This window comes from Zeugodacus cucurbitae, chromosome 2, assembly GCF_028554725.1.
Source record: "Zeugodacus cucurbitae isolate PBARC_wt_2022May chromosome 2, idZeuCucr1.2, whole genome shotgun sequence".
Classification (NCBI taxonomy): Eukaryota; Metazoa; Arthropoda; class Insecta; order Diptera; family Tephritidae; genus Zeugodacus; species Zeugodacus cucurbitae.
This window is the reverse complement of record NC_071667.1, coordinates 77,343,771-77,358,725: the sequence shown is the minus strand read 5'-3', so window position 1 is coordinate 77,358,725 and position 14,955 is coordinate 77,343,771. Positions and strand designations below refer to the sequence as shown.

At 28.5% G+C, this 14,955-nt stretch overlaps 1 long non-coding RNA gene across 1 annotated transcript in view; it reads right to left on the bottom strand.

The window, feature by feature from the left end:
• The window catches only part of LOC105211274 (uncharacterized), a 45,686-nt gene that overhangs the window by 18,709 nt on the left and 12,022 nt on the right, over positions 1–14,955 (bottom strand). The window contains exon 3 of the long non-coding RNA XR_008471093.1: positions 1–14,955. This exon is cut by the window's left edge and continues 15,890 nt beyond it. This is a non-coding gene — a long non-coding RNA (uncharacterized LOC105211274).

The following is a 14,955-nucleotide window of genomic DNA, read 5'->3' as shown; positions in this document are numbered from 1 at the left end:
GCTATTAACAACTCAGTGTTTCGACGCTTAGGGATTTCAATTCAAATTATTTAAAAAATGTTATATTATTTTTATACTCTTTCATACGCTTTTCGAAGACATCATTCGCAATTAACAACTCAGTGTTTCGACGCTTAGGGATTTCAACTCAAATTATTTAAAAAATTTATAATATTTCTATACTCTTTCATACGCTTTTCGAAGACATATTTCGCTATTAACAACTCAGTGTTTCGACGCTTAGGGATTTCAATTCAAATTATTTAAAAAATTTATAATATTTCTATACTCTTTCATACGCTTTTCGAAGACATATTTCGCTATAAACAACTCAGTGTTTCGACGCTTAAGGTTTTCTTAAAATAAATATTGCTTTTATACTCTTTCATACGCTTTTCGAAGACATATTTCGCAATTAACAACTCAGTGTTTCGACGCTTAGGGATTTCAACTCAAATTATTTAAAAAATTTATAATATTTCTATACTCTTTCATACGCTTTTCGAAGACATATTTCGCTATTAACAACTCAGTGTTTCGACGCTTAGGGATTTCAACTCAAATTATTTAAAAAATTTATAATATTTCTATACTCTTTCATACGCTTTTCGAAGACATATTTCGCTATTAACAACTCAGTGTTTCGACGCTTAGGGATTTCAATTCAAATTATTTAAAAAATGTTATATTATTTTTATACTCTTTCATACGCTTTTCGAAGACATCATTCGCAATTAACAACTCAGTGTTTCGACGCTTAGGGATTTCAACTCAAATTATTTAAAAAATTTATAATATTTCTATACTCTTTCATACGCTTTTCGAAGACATATTTCGCAATTAACAACTCAGTGTTTCGACGCTTAGGGATTTCAACTCAAATTATTTAAAAAATTTATAATATTTCTATACTCTTTCATACGCTTTTCGAAGACATATTTCGCTATTAACAACTCAGTGTTTCGACGCTTAGGGATTTCAACTCAAATTATTTAAAAAATTTATAATATTTCTATACTCTTTCATACGCTTTTCGAAGACATATTTCGCTATTAACAACTCAGTGTTTCGACGCTTAGGGATTTCAATTCAAATTATTTAAAAAATGTTATATTATTTTTATACTCTTTCATACGCTTTTCGAAGACATCATTCGCAATTAACAACTCAGTGTTTCGACGCTTAGGGATTTCAACTCAAATTATTTAAAAAATTTATAATATTTCTATACTCTTTCATACGCTTTTCGAAGACATATTTCGCTATAAACAACTCAGTGTTTCGACGCTTAAGGTTTTCTTTAAAAAAATATTACTTTCATACACTTTTCGAAGACATATTTCGCAATTTACAACTCAGTGTTTCGACGCTTAGGGATTTCAACTCAAATTATTTAAAAAATTTATAATATTTCTATACTCTTTCATACGCTTTTCGAAGACATATTTCGCTATTAACAACTCAGTGTTTCGACGCTTAGGGATTTCAACTCAAATTATTTAAAAAATTTATAATATTTCTATACTCTTTCATACGCTTTTCGAAGACATATTTCGCTATTAACAACTCAGTGTTTCGACGCTTAGGGATTTCAATTCAAATTATTTAAAAAATGTTATATTATTTTTATACTCTTTCATACGCTTTTCGAAGACATCATTCGCAATTAACAACTCAGTGTTTCGACGCTTAGGGATTTCAACTCAAATTATTTAAAAAATTTATAATATTTCTATACTCTTTCATACGCTTTTCGAAGACATATTTCGCTATTAACAACTCAGTGTTTCGACGCTTAGGGATTTCAACTCAAATTATTTAAAAAATTTATAATATTTCTATACTCTTTCATACGCTTTTCGAAGACATATTTCGCTATAAACAACTCAGTGTTTCGACGCTTAAGGTTTTCTTTAAAAAAATATTACTTTCATACACTTTTCGAAGACATATTTCGCAATTTACAACTCAGTGTTTCGACGCTTAGGGATTTCAACTCAAATTATTTAAAAAATTTATAATATTTCTATACTCTTTCATACGCTTTTCGAAGACATATTTCGCTATTAACAACTCAGTGTTTCGACGCTTAGGGATTTCAATTCAAATTATTTAAAAAATGTTATATTATTTTTATACTCTTTCATACGCTTTTCGAAGACATCATTCGCAATTAACAACTCAGTGTTTCGACGCTTAGGGATTTCAACTCAAATTATTTAAAAAATTTATAATATTTCTATACTCTTTCATACGCTTTTCGAAGACATATTTCGCTATTAACAACTCAGTGTTTCGACGCTTAGGGATTTCAACTCAAATTATTTAAAAAATTTATAATATTTCTATACTCTTTCATACGCTTTTCGAAGACATATTTCGCTATTAACAACTCAGTGTTTCGAAGCTTAGGGATTTCAATTCAAATTATTTAAAAAATGTTATATTATTTTTATACTCTTTCATACGCTTTTCGAAGACATCATTCGCAATTAACAACTCAGTGTTTCGACGCTTAGGGATTTCAACTCAAATTATTTAAAAAATTTATAATATTTCTATACTCTTTCATACGCTTTTCGAAGACATATTTCGCTAAAAACAACTCAGTGTTTCGACGCTTAAGGTTTTCTTAAAATAAATATTGCTTTTATACTCTTTCATACGCTTTTCGAAGACATATTTCGCAATTAACAACTCAGTGTTTCGACGCTTAGGGATTTCAACTCAAATTATTTAAAAAATTTATAATATTTCTATACTCTTTCATACGCTTTTCGAAGACATATTTCGCTATTAACAACTCAGTGTTTCGACGCTTAGGGATTTCAATTCAAATTATTTAAAAAATGTTATATTATTTTTATACTCTTTCATACGCTTTTCGAAGACATCATTCGCAATTAACAACTCAGTGTTTCGACGCTTAGGGATTTCAACTCAAATTATTTAAAAAATTTATAATATTTCTATACTCTTTCATACGCTTTTCGAAGACATATTTCGCTATAAACAACTCAGTGTTTCGACGCTTAAGGTTTTCTTAAAATAAATATTGCTTTTATACTCTTTCATACGCTTTTCGAAGACATATTTCGCAATTAACAACTCAGTGTTTCGACGCTTAGGGATTTCAACTCAAATTATTTAAAAAATTTATAATATTTCTATACTCTTTCATACGCTTTTCGAAGACATATTTCGCTATTAACAACTCAGTGTTTCGACGCTTAGGGATTTCAATTCAAATTATTTAAAAAATGTTATATTATTTTTATACTCTTTCATACGCTTTTCGAAGACATCATTCGCAATTAACAACTCAGTGTTTCGACGCTTAGGGATTTCAACTCAAATTATTTAAAAAATTTATATTATTTCTATACTCTTTCATACGCTTTTCGAAGACATATTTCGCTATAAACAACTCAGTGTTTCGACGCTTAAGGTTTTCTTTAAAAAAATATTACTTTCATACACTTTTCGAAGACATATTTCGCAATTTACAACTCAGTGTTTCGACGCTTAGGGATTTCAACTCAAATTATTTAAAAAATTTATAATATTTCTATACTCTTTCATACGCTTTTCGAAGACATATTTCGCTATTAACAACTCAGTGTTTCGACGCTTAAGGTTTTCTTAAAATAAATATTGCTTTTATACTCTTTCATACGCTTTTCGAAGACATATTTCGCAATTAACAACTCAGTGTTTCGACGCTTAGGGATTTCAACTCAAATTATTTAAAAAATTTATAATATTTCTATACTCTTTCATATGCTTTTCGAAGACATATTTCGCTATTAACAACTCAGTGTTTCGACGCTTAGGGATTTCAACTCAAATTATTTAAAAAATTTATATTATTTCTATACTCTTTCATACGCTTTTCGAAGACATATTTCGCTATTAACAACTCAGTGTTTCGACGCTTAGGGATTTCAACTCAAATTATTTAAAAAATTTATATTATTTCTATACTCTTTCATACGCTTTTCGAAGACATATTTCGCTATAAACAACTCAGTGTTTCGACGCTTAAGGTTTTCTTAAAATAAATATTGCTTTTATACTCTTTCATACGCTTTTCGAAGACATATTTCGCAATTAACAACTCAGTGTTTCGACGCTTAGGGATTTCAATTCAAATTATTTAAAAAAATGTTATATTATTTTTATACTCTTTCATACGCTTTTCGAAGACATCATTCGCAATTAACAACTCAGTGTTTCGACGCTTAGGGATTTCAACTCAAATTATTTAAAAAATTTATAATATTTCTATACTCTTTCATATGCTTTTCGAAGACATATTTCGCTATTAACAACTCAGTGTTTCGACGCTTAGGGATTTCAACTCAAATTATTTAAAAAATTTATATTATTTCTATACTCTTTCATACGCTTTTCGAAGACATATTTCGCTATAAACAACTCAGTGTTTCGACGCTTAAGGTTTTCTTAAAATAAATATTGCTTTTATACTCTTTCATACGCTTTTCGAAGACATATTTCGCAATTAACAACTCAGTGTTTCGACGCTTAGGGATTTCAACTCAAATTATTTAAAAAATTTATAATATTTCTATACTCTTTCATACGCTTTTCGAAGACATATTTCGCTATTAACAACTCACTGTTTCGACGCTTAGGGATTTCAATTCAAATTATTTAAAAAATGTTATATTATTTTTATACTCTTTCATACGCTTTTCGAAGACATCATTCGCAATTAACAACTAGTGTTTCGACGCTTAGGGATTTCAACTAAAATTATTTAAAAAATTTATAATATTTCTATACTCTTTCATATGCTTTTCGAAGACATATTTCGCTATTAACAACTCAGTGTTTCGACGCTTAGGGATTTCAACTCAAATTATTTAAAAAATTTATAATACTTCTATACTCTTTCATACGCTTTTCGAAGACATATTTCGCTATTAACAACTCAGTGTTTCGACGCTTAAGGTTTTCTTAAAATAAATATTGCTTTTATACTCTTTCATACGCTTTTCGAAGACATATTTCGCAATTAACAACTCAGTGTTTCGACGCTTAGGGATTTCAACTCAAATTATTTAAAAAATTTATAATATTTCTATACTCTTTCATACGCTTTTCGAAGACATATTTCGCTATTAAAAACTCAGTGTTTCGACGCTTAGGGATTTCAACTCAAATTATTTAAAAAATTTATATTATTTCTATACTCTTTCATACGCTTTTCGAAGACATATTTCGCTATAAACAACTCAGTGTTTCGACGCTTAAGGTTTTCTTAAAATAAATATTGCTTTTATACTCTTTCATACGCTTTTCGAAGACATCATTCGCAATTAACAACTCAGTGTTTCGACGCTTAGGGATTTCAACTCAAATTATTTAAAAAATTATATTATTTCTATACTCTTTCATACGCTTTTCGAAGACATATTTCGCTATTAACAACTCAGTGTTTCGACGCTTAGGGATTTCAATTCAAATTATTTAAAAAATGTTATATTATTTTTATACTCTTTCATACGCTTTTCGAAGACATATTTCGCTATTAAAAACTCAGTGTTTCGACGCTTAGGGATTTCAACTCAAATTATTTAAAAAATTTATATTATTTCTATACTCTTTCATACGCTTTTCGAAGACATATTTCGCTATAAACAACTCAGTGTTTCGACGCTTAAGATTTTCTTAAAATAAATATTGCTTTTATACTCTTTCATACGCTTTTCGAAGACATCATTCGCAATTAACAACTCAGTGTTTCGACGCTTAGGGATTTCAACTCAAATTATTTAAAAAATTATATTATTTCTATACTCTTTCATACGCTTTTCGAAGACATATTTCGCTATTAACAACTCAGTGTTTCGACGCTTAGGGATTTCAACTCAAATTATTTAAAAAAATTATATTATTTCTATACTCTTTCATACGCTTTTCGAAGACATATTTCGCTATAAACAACTCAGTGTTTCGACGCTTAAGGTTTTCTTTAAAAAAATATTACTTTCATACACTTTTCGAAGACATATTTCGCAATTAACAACTCAGTGTTTCGACGCTTAAGGTTTTCTTAAAATAAATATTGCTTTTATACTCTTTCATACGCTTTTCGAAGACATATTTCGCAATTAACAACTCAGTGTTTCGACGCTTAGGGATTTCAACTCAAATTATTTAAAAAATTTATAATATTTCTATACTCTTCCATACGCTTTTCAAAGACATGTTTCGCTATAAACAACTCAGTGTTTCGACGCTTAGGGATTTCAACTCAAATTATTTAAAAAATTTATATTATTTCTATACTCTTTCATACGCTTTTCGAAGACATATTTCGCTATAAACAACTCAGTATTTCACGCTTAAGGTTTTCTTAAAATAAATATTGCTTTTATACTCTTTCATACGCTTTTCGAAGACATATTTCGCAATTAACAACTCAGTGTTTCGACGCTTAGGGATTTCAACTCAAATTATTTAAAAAATTTATAATATTTCTATACTCTTTCATACGCTTTTCGGAGACATATTTCGCTATTAACAACTCAGTGTATCGACGCTTAGGGATTTCAACTCAAATTATTTAAAAAATATTATATTATTTCTATACTCTTTCATACGCTTTTCGAAGACATATTTCGCTATTAACAACTCAGTGTATCGACGCTTAGGGATTTCAACTCAAATTATTTAAAAAATTTATATTATTTCTATACTCTTTCATACGCTTTTCGAAGACATATTTCGCTATAAACAACTCAGTATTTCACGCTTAAGGTTTTCTTAAAATAAATATTGCTTTTATACTCTTTCATACGCTTTTCGAAGACATATTTCGCAATTAACAACTCAGTGTTTCGACGCTTAGGGATTTCAACTCAAATTATTTAAAAAAATTATAATATTTCTATACTCTTCCATACGCTTTTCAAAGACATGTTTCGCTATAAACAACTCAGTGTTTCGACGCTTTGGGATTTCAACTCAAATTATTTAAAAAATGTTATATTATTTCTCTACTCTTTCATACGCTTTTCGAAGACATATTTCGCTATTAACAACTCAGTGTTTCGACGCTTAGGGATTTCAACTCAAATTATTTAAAAAATATTATATTATTTCTATACTCTTTCATACGCTTTTCGAAGACATATTTCGCTATTAACAACTCAGTGTTTCGACGCTTAGAGATTTCAACTCAAATTATTTTAAAAATTTATAATATTTCTATACTCTTTCATACGCTTTTCGAAGACATATTTCGCAATTAACAACTCATTGTTTCGACGCTTAAGGTTTTCTTAAAATAAATATTGCTTTTATACTCTTTCATACGCTTTTCGAAGACATCATTCGCAATTAACAACTCAGTGTTTCGACGCTTAGGGATTTCAACTCAAATTATTTAAAAAATATTATATTATTTCTATACTCTTTCATACGCTTTTCGAAGACATATTTCGCAATTAACAACTCAGTGTTTCGACGCTTAGGGATTTCAACTCAAATTATTTAAAACAATTTATAATATTTCTATACTCTTTCATACGCTTTTCGAAGACATATTTCGCTATTAACAACTCAGTGTTTCGACGCTTAAGGTTTTCTTAAAATAAATATTGCTTTTATACTCTTTCATACGCTTTTCGAAGACATCATTCGCAATTAACAACTCAGTGTTTCGACGCTTAGGGATTTCAACTCAAATTATTTAAAAAATTTATAATATTTCTATACTCTTTCATACGCTTTTCGAAGACATATTTCGCTATTAAAAACTCAGTGTTTCGACGCTTAGGGATTTCAACTCAAATTATTTAAAAAATTTATATTATTTCTATACTCTTTCATACGCTTTTCGAAGACATATTTCGCTATAAACAACTCAGTGTTTCGACGCTTAAGGTTTTCTTAAAATAAATATTGCTTTTATACTCTTTCATACGCTTTTCGAAGACATCATTCGCAATTAACAACTCAGTGTTTCGACGCTTAGGGATTTCAACTCAAATTATTTAAAAAATATTATATTATTTCTATACTCTTTCATACGCTTTTCGAAGACATATTTCGCAATTAACAACTCAGTGTTTCGACGCTTAGGGATTTCAACTCAAATTATTTAAAACAATTTATAATATTTCTATACTCTTTCATACGCTTTTCGAAGACATATTTCGCTATTAACAACTCAGTGTTTCGACGCTTAGGGATTTCAACTCAAATTATTTAAAAAATATTATATTATTTCTATACTCTTTCATACGCTTTTCGAAGACATATTTCGCAATTAACAACTCATTGTTTCGACGCTTAGGGATTTCAACTCAAATTATTTAAAAAATATTATATTATTTCTATACTCTTTCATACGCTTTTCGAAGACATATTTCGCAATTAACAACTCAGTGTTTCGACGCTTAGGGATTTCAACTCAAATTATTTAAAACAATTTATAATATTTCTATACTCTTTCATACGCTTTTCGAAGACATATTTCGCTATTAACAACTCAGTGTTTCGACGCTTAGGGATTTCAACTCAAATTATTTAAAAAATATTATATTATTTCTATACTCTTTCATACGCTTTTCGAAGACATATTTCGCAATTAACAACTCATTGTTTCGACGCTTAGGGATTTCAACTCAAATTATTTAAAAAATATTATATTATTTCTATACTCTTTCATACGCTTTTCGAAGACATATTTCGCAATTAACAACTCAGTGTTTCGACGCTTAGGGATTTCAACTCAAATTATTTAAAACAATTTATAATATTTCTATACTCTTTCATACGCTTTTCGAAGACATATTTCGCTATTAACAACTCAGTGTTTCGACGCTTAGGGATTTCAACTCAAATTATTTAAAAAATATTATATTATTTCTATACTCTTTCATACGCTTTTCGAAGACATATTTCGCTATTAACAACTCAGTGTTTCGACGCTTAGGGATTTCAACTCAAATTATTTAAAAAATTTATAATAATTCTATACTCTTTCATACGCTTTTCGAAGACATATTTCGCTATTAACAACTCAGTGTTTCGACGCTTAGGGATTTCAACTCAAATTATTTAAAAAATATTATATTATTTCTATACTCTTTCATACGCTTTTCGAAGACATATTTCGCAATTAACAACTCAGTGTTTCGACGCTTAGGGATTTCAACTCAAATTATTTAAAACAATTTATAATATTTCTATACTCTTTCATACGCTTTTCGAAGACATATTTCGCTATTAACAACTCAGTGTTTCGACGCTTAGGGATTTCAACTCAAATTATTTAAAAAATATTATATTATTTCTATACTCTTTCATACGCTTTTCGAAGACATATTTCGCAATTAACAACTCAGTGTTTCGACGCTTAGGGATTTCAACTCAAATTATTTAAAAAATTTATAATATTTCTATACTCTTTCATACGCTTTTCGAAGACATATTTCGCAATTAACAACTCAGTGTTTCGACGCTTAGGGATTTCAACTCAAATTATTTAAAAAATTTATAATATTTCTATACTCTTTCATACGCTTTTCGAAGACATATTTCGCTATTAACAACTCAGTGTTTCGACGCTTAGGGATTTCAACTCAAATTATTTAAAAAATATTATATTATTTCTATACTCTTTCATACGCTTTTCGGAGACATATTTCGCAATTAACAACTCAGTGTTTCGACGCTTAGTTATTTCAACTCAAATTATTTAAAAAAGTTATATTATTTCTATACTCTTTCATACGCTTTTCAAAGACATATTTCGCTATAAACAACTCAGTGTTTCGACGCTTAGGGCTTCCAACTCAAATTATTAAAAAAATTTATAATATTTCTATACTCTTTCATACGCTTTTCGAAGACATATTTCGCTATTAACAACTCAGTGTTTCGACGCTTAGTTATTTCAACTCAAATTATTTAAAAAAGTTATATTATTTCTATACTCTTTCATACGCTTTTCAAAGACATATTTCGCTATAAACAACTCAGTGTTTCGACGCTTAGGGATTTCAACTCAAATTATTTAAAAAATTTATAATATTTCTATACTCTTTCATACGCTTTTCGAAGACATATTTCGCTATTAACAACTCAGTGTTTCGACGCTTAGGGATTTCAACTCAAATTATTTAAAAAATATTATATTATTTCTATACTCTTTCATACGCTTTTCGGAGACATATTTCGCAATTAACAACTCAGTGTTTCGACGCTTAGTTATTTCAACTCAAATTATTTAAAAAAGTTATATTATTTCTATACTCTTTCATACGCTTTTCAAAGACATATTTCGCTATAAACAACTCAGTGTTTCGACGCTTAGGGATTTCAACTCAAATTATTTAAAAAATTTATAATATTTCTATACTCTTTCATACGCTTTTCGAAGACATATTTCGCTATTAACAACTCAGTGTTTCGACGCTTAGGGATTTCAACTCAAATTATTTAAAAAATATTATATTATTTCTATACTCTTTCATACGCTTTTCGGAGACATATTTCGCAATTAACAACTCAGTGTTTCGACGCTTAGTTATTTCAACTCAAATTATTTAAAAAAGTTATATTATTTCTATACTCTTTCATACGCTTTTCAAAGACATATTTCGCTATAAACAACTCAGTGTTTCGACGCTTAGGGATTTCAACTCAAATTATTTAAAAAATTTATAATATTTCTATACTCTTTCATACGCTTTTCGAAGACATATTTCGCTATTAACAACTCAGTGTTTCGACGCTTAGGGATTTCAACTCAAATTATTTAAAAAATATTATATTATTTCTATACTCTTTCATACGCTTTTCGGAGACATATTTCGCAATTAACAACTCAGTGTTTCGACGCTTAGTTATTTCAACTCAAATTATTTAAAAAAGTTATATTATTTCTATACTCTTTCATACGCTTTTCAAAGACATATTTCGCTATAAACAACTCAGTGTTTCGACGCTTAGGGATTTCAACTCAAATTATTTAAAAAATTTATAATATTTCTATACTCTTTCATACGCTTTTCGAAGACATATTTCGCTATTAACAACTCAGTGTTTCGACGCTTAGGGCTTCCAACTCAAATTATTTAAAAAAGTTATATTATTTCTATACTCTTTCATACGCTTTTCGGAGACATATTTCGCAATTAACAACTCAGTGTTTCGACGCTTAGTTATTTCAACTCAAATTATTTAAAAAAGTTATATTATTTCTATACTCTTTCATACGCTTTTCAAAGACATATTTCGCTATAAACAACTCAGTGTTTCGACACTTAGGGATTTCAACTCAAATTATTTAAAAAATTTATAATATTTCTATACTCTTTCATACGCTTTTCGAAGACATATTTCGCTATTAACAACTCAGTGTTTCGACGCTTAGGGATTTCAACTCAAATTATTTAAAAAATATTATATTATTTCTATACTCTTTCATACGCTTTTCGGAGACATATTTCGCAATTAACAACTCAGTGTTTCGACGCTTAGTTATTTCAACTCAAATTATTTAAAAAAGTTATATTATTTCTATACTCTTTCATCCGCTTTTCGAAGACATATTTCGCTATTAAAAACTCAGTGTTTCGACGCTTAGGGATTTCAACTCAAATTATTTAAAAAATTTATAATATTTCTATACTCTTTCATACGCTTTTCGAAGACATATTTCGCTATTAACAACTCAGTGTTTCGACGCTTAGGGATTTCAACTCAAATTATTTAAAAAATATTATATTATTTCTATACTCTTTCATACGCTTTTCGAAGACATATTTCGCAATTAACAACTCAGTGTTTCGACGCTTAGGGATTTCAACTCAAATTATTTAAAAAATTTCTATACTCTTTCATACGCTTTTCGAAGACATATTTCGCAATTAACAACTCAGTGTTTCGACGCTTAGGGATTTCAACTCAAATTATTTAAAAAATTTATAATATTTCTATACTCTTTCATACGCTTTTCGAAGACATATTTCGCTATTAACAACTCAGTGTTTCGACGCTTAGGGATTTCAACTCAAATTATTTAAAAAATTTATATTATTTCTATACTCTTTCATACGCTTTTCGAAGACATATTTCGCAATTAACAACTCAGTGTTTCGACGCTTAGGGATTTCAACTCAAATTGTTTAAAAAATATTATATTATTTCTATACTCTTTCATACGCTTTTCGAAGACATATTTCGCAATTAACAACTCAGTGTTTCGACGCTTAGGTATTTTAACTCAAATTATTTAAAAAATTTATAATATTTCTATACTCTTTCATACGCTTTTCGAAGACATATTTCGCAATTAACAACTCAGTGTTTCGACGCTTAGGGATTTCAACTCAAATTATTTAAAAAATTTCTATACTCTTTCATACGCTTTTCGAAGACATATTTCGCTATTAACAACTCAGTGTTTCGACGCTTAGGGATTTCAACTCAAATTATTAAAAAAATATTATATTATTTCTATACTCTTTCATACGCTTTTCGAAGACATATTTCGCAATTAACAACTCAGTGTTTCGACGCTTAGGTATTTTAACTCAAATTATTTAAAAAATTTATAATATTTCTATACTCTTTCATACGCTTTTCGAAGACATATTTCGCTATTAACAACTCAGTGTTTCGACGCTTAGGGATTTCAACTCAAATTATTTAAAAAATATTATATTATTTCTATACTCTTTCATACGCTTTTCGAAGACATATTTCGCAATTAACAACTCAGTGTTTCGACGCTTAGGGATTTCAACTCAAATTATTTAAAAAATTTCTATACTCTTTCATACGCTTTTCGAAGACATATTTCGCTATTAACAACTCAGTGTTTCGACGCTTAGGGATTTCAACTCAAATTATTTAAAAAATATTATATTATTTCTATACTCTTTCATACGCTTTTCGAAGACATATTTCGCTATTAACAACTCAGTGTTGCGACGCTTAGGGATTTCAACTCAAATTATTTAAAAAATATTATATTATTTCTATACTCTTTCATACGCTTTTCGAAGACATATTTCGCAATTAACAACTCAGTCTTTCGACGCTTAGGTATTTTAACTCAAATTATTTAAAAAATTGATAATATTTCTATACTCTTTCATACGCTTTTCGAAGACATATTTCGCTATTAACAACTCAGTGTTGCGACGCTTAGGGATTTCAACTCAAATTATTTAAAAAATATTATATTATTTCTATACTCTTTCATACGCTTTTCGAAGACATATTTCGCAATTAACAACTCAGTCTTTCGACGCTTAGGTATTTTAACTCAAATTATTTAAAAAATTGATAATATTTCTATACTCTTTCATACGCTTTTCGAAGACATATTTCGCAATTAACAACTCAGTGTTTCGACGCTTAGGGATTTCAACTCAAATTATTTAAAAAATTTCTATACTCTTTCATACGCTTTTCGAAGACATATTTCGCAATTAACAACTCAGTGTTTCGACGCTTAGGTATTTTAACTCAAATTATTTAAAAAATTTATAATATTTCTATACTCTTTCATACGCTTTTCGAAGACATATTTCGCTATTAACAACTCAGTGTTTCGACGCTTAGGGATTTCAACTCAAATTATTTAAAAAATATTATATTATTTCTATACTCTTTCATACGCTTTTCGAAGACATATTTCGCAATTAACAACTCAGTGTTGCGACGCTTAGGGATTTCAACTCAAATTATTTAAAAAATTTATATTATTTCTATACTCTTTCATACGCTTTTCAAAGACATATTTCGCTATTAACAACTCAGTGTTTCGACGCTTAGGGATTTCAACTCAAATTATTTAAAAAATTTATAATATTTCTATACTCTTTCATACGCTTTTCGAAGACATATTTCGCTATTAACAACTCAGTGTTTCGACGCTTAGGGATTTCAACTCAAATTATTTAAAAATATTATATTATTTCTATACTCTTTCATACGCTTTTCGAAGACATATTTCGCAATTAACAACTCAGTGTTTCGACGCTTAGGGATTTCAACTCAAATTATTTAAAAAATATTATATTATTTCTATACTCTTTCATACGCTTTTCGAAGACATATTTCGCTATTAACAACTCAGTGTTTCGACGCTTAGGGATTTCAACTCAAATTATTTAAAAAATTTATATTATTTCTATACTCTTTCATACGCTTTTCGAAGACATATTTCGCTATTAACAACTCAGTGTTTCGACGCTTAGGGATTTCAACTCAAATTATTTAAAAAATTCATAATATTTCTATACTCTTTCATACGCTTTTCGAAGACATATTTCGCAATTAACAACTCAGTGTTTCGACGCTTAGGGATTTCAACTCAAATTATTTAAAAAATTTATATTATTTCTATACTCTTTCATACGCTTTTCGAAGACATATTTCGCTATTAGCAACTCAGTGTTTCGACGCTTAGGGATTTCAACTCAAATTATTTAAAAATATTATATTATTTCTATACTCTTTCATACGCTTTTCGAAGACATATTTCGCAATTAACAACTCAGTGTTTCGACGCTTAGGGATTTCAACTCAAATTATTTAAAAAATATTATATTATTTCTATACTCTTTCATACGCTTTTCGAAGACATAATTCGCAATTAACAACTCAGTGTTTCGACGCTTAGGGATTTCAACTCAAATTATTTAAAAAAATTTATATTATTTCTATACTCTTTCATACGCTTTTCGAAGACATATTTCGCTATTAACAACTCAGTGTTTCGACGCTTAGGGTTTTCTTAAAAAAATATTGCTTCTATACTCTTTCATACGCTTTTCGAAGACATATTTCGCTATTAACATCTCAGGGTTTCGACACTTAGGGATTACATTCGAAAAAATTATTTTTTTTACGATATGTGTATGCTTTGTGTTATTAAATAATCACAACATAAAATCAATGGAT